We start from the raw sequence: 3,575 nt of genomic DNA, 5'->3' as shown, positions 1-3,575 counted from the left end.
ACACAATATATCCCTCCAAACTGCCAATATCCCAAACCCCTCCTTTAGAGTGCAGGCATTGTACTTCCCATTTGCAGGACTCAAGTCCGGTTATATAAAATAACATACCTATGATAAAGTTTAATTGATAAAGTATGCATAATAAGTAGAGAATCAGCACTTTTTCACAGATGGGAAGCACTTCAAGGCTTCCTTTTAGGCTTTGAAGACCTGCCAACATAACTACTTCTGCACTTTGGGGCCATTATTATGCAAAATTAAGGGTTATTTTTGGGCCACAGTAACCCGTGGATAACAAACTGTGGTTACGAGGATTCTACTGTATAGTACACGTATAGCTCTGCCCCTATAACTATTACAGGAGGGCCCTGTTTTATGGCTGTTAGGTTTCCAACTCTGGGTGATAAGCAAAAATTGCCAGCAAGTGGAAAAATAGCATTTTTTTTTTTTAATATCAGATGCATCTAAAATGCCTGTTAATGTGTTTACAGTTAAGTGTGCAGTACAGCTAGGCATAAAATACAGATACAAAAGTAAAATAAATATAAAGTACATATAATACTTTAAAGTATGGTGCCGGTTGCCCTTCCCTTATGCAACTGTCGTGTGAAAACAGCAGAAAAAAAATATGAACATAAACAATGGTTCGATTGAAAACCAACAAAAATACATAAAACTGAAAAGGTGCTGAATAAGCAGGACACTCCTATATTAACCCTTTCGTTGGCCATCATGTAAACCTATAGGAGGGGCCCACTTTAAGGTGCTTTATTTTATAGCAGTTTTCAGTTATACCTATTCTTCATTTATTCAGACTTCCTACAATACAGGTACTTGTCACTTAATGACCTACCTGTTTAATGGCCACTCAGACCTATGACCAGCTCTCTAACCAGTATGCTAACCTAAGTACAGTAATGTATATTAAAACTGATTTCCTCTGCTCTGTTTATTACAGTTTACAGTACATTACTGTATAAACATTTAAAAATATACTAAAAATGTTATAAATGGTGCAAAGGTGACATTAAAACAATATCTGAAGACGGTTGACAAACCCACTACCGGTACAGTATGCTCCTCACTTTGACTAATTTGCCTACCAATCTACTCTTAGGAGTGGAACTTGGTCATTAAGTGAGGAGTACCCATAAATATATTCACCACTCACTATAAGCCAAGGATGAAAATATTTTAAGGTAATATTTTAAGGTAGTAGGTTGGTAGACAGCAACCGCCCAGGGAGGTACTACCGTCCTGCCAAGTGAGTGTATAACTAAAGCCTGTAATTGTTTTACATGATGGTAGGATTGCTGGTGTCTTTTGTCTGTCTCATAAACATGCAAGATTTCAGGTATGTCTTGCTACTTCTACTTACACTTAGGTCACACTACACATACATGTACAAGCATATATATACAACACCCCTCTGGGTTTTCTTCTATTTTCTTACTAGTTCTTGTTCTTGTTTATTTCCTCTTACCTCCATGGGGAAGTGGAACAGAATTCTTCCTCCGTGGGCAATGCGTGTTGTAAGAGGCGACTAAAATGCCAGGAGCGGGGTGCTAGTAACCCCTTCTCCTGTATATATTACTAAATGTAAAAGGAGAAACTTTCGCTTTTCCTTTTGGGCCACCCTGCCTCGGTGGGATACGGCCGGTGTGTTGAAAGAAAGATGTGAATTGTATATGTATTGTTAAGGCCTATCTCTATTGCTCACTAAATATATGATAGTGTAAACATGTTATCAGGCTTTTACAGTAGACCCTTATATTACACGGATTTATTTGGCATGTTTTGGTTATTACACCATTGAAAAATTGTGGCATAATTTTATACAATTCATAAAATTAACATGGTTCAGTTTGTGGGAGGGGAAAAAATTTGGAGCATTGCCTGTGGGGTATTTCCCTAGCTCAGGCTACCGCCTTCTTATGGGTGAGACCACTGTCTCCACGGGAGAGACATACCACCATCCTCTGTCACCCCAGTCCCAGCGTTCCGTTCATATGCGTCTAGGAGCTAGCTGTTTGTCGATTGTGTTTTGATATTTTAAGTTGCTCCCTGGCTGTCTTCAAGAAGGCACTGGACAGGCACCTAAAGTCAGTACCTGACTAATCGGGTTGTGGTTCGTATGTCAGCCTGCGTGCGGCCAGCAGTAACAGCCTGATTGATCAGACTCTGATCCACCATGAGGCCTGGTCTCAGACTGGGCCCTGGGGGCGTTGACCCCCGAAACCCTCTCCAGGTAATTGGCAGTCTTCTGTTGGCAAGTAGCTTCTTTTCAATAAGTTGGTTTGCTCTTTGAGTTATCCTTTTCTATCACTTTATCAGCTTGCCTTCGGGTGAAGCTGGGATTATTTCTTCCATTGTTAATAATTACTGTAATGCCAACCTATCAACAATACTCCTTGAAACTTTCACCTTTTCAGCTATTTTTCTATAAGAGTAACCTGTTTCTATAAGTAACACATGAATTTGATTCCTCTTTTTTGGTGATTATGTCTTTTGTTTCACCCATTTTTATGAAAATATGATTTTTTAGTACAGCTTCTGTAAGAAAAAAGAATTAAAAAATTAAAAGTAATGACTATTACCAAACACATTTAAACAAATGTAAATACAATGTATAAATATCCTCTTTTAAGGTGCTTAATGTTCACTTTGGCAACTATAACACTGCACACAACCTTCCACTCTCAGTTCCAGGACACTGATTTGGTCTCAGCAACACTACACAATTTATAAACCTCTCCCCCACTACCTCTGTGTTACATTTCATGTGTGGAATACCTTCAAGTAAACTGTGTCCCACCATAAATGTATTTATTCATTCAACATTTTTGAAGGATAGTCAATGTAAAATGTTTAAAACTGACATATATGCTATATTTATGTGGCTCTAATAATTTGACACCCTCTGCATGTCAAAATGGGCTCACTATTACTCTTAACCCTTTCAGGGCCGACAGGGCCTCTCAGAGACTTGTTCTCAGGGTCGCCCAAATTTCAAAAAAAAAAAAAAAAAAAAAAAATATTATTTTTTCTTATGAAAAGATAGAGAATCTTTTCCTGATCATAATGACACCAAAAGTATGAAATTTGATGAAAAACTTACAGAATTATGCTCTCACGAAGTTAGCGGTCTAGACAATGTTTAAGCATCGGCGATTTTGCCCACTTTGAGCCCTATTTTCGGTCAATTCCAGTGTACTAGTCGACAAAAATCATAATTTCGCTAGAACTCCATTTTTTCTATCGAATGAGTACAAGAAACCACCCATTTACCGATTTCAACTATCCAATACAGTGGTCAGAATTTAGCAATTTTGCCAATTTCACACACATTTCAAGAGATGCCAATTTCTGAATAGGGTCCAGAATAAACAAGAAAGACATTCCTGGCACTAAAATAACATTTCCTCTGTTCATTAGTCGCATCCCCACGGCCCTCTTACATTCTTTTGCTTTTCACTTTGAATTTTTATTCTCACAAAAAAATAGAAGATTTACTGTTATGCAGACTACTGCATTAGTGTAGAAATGGTATAAATAATATCAGTGCACTTGTGAAA

This window comes from Cherax quadricarinatus, chromosome 32, assembly GCF_038502225.1.
Source record: "Cherax quadricarinatus isolate ZL_2023a chromosome 32, ASM3850222v1, whole genome shotgun sequence".
In the NCBI taxonomy this organism is placed as follows: Eukaryota; Metazoa; Arthropoda; class Malacostraca; order Decapoda; family Parastacidae; genus Cherax; species Cherax quadricarinatus.
The sequence above is the reverse complement of the archived record's forward strand: the minus strand, read 5'-3'. Positions refer to the sequence as shown.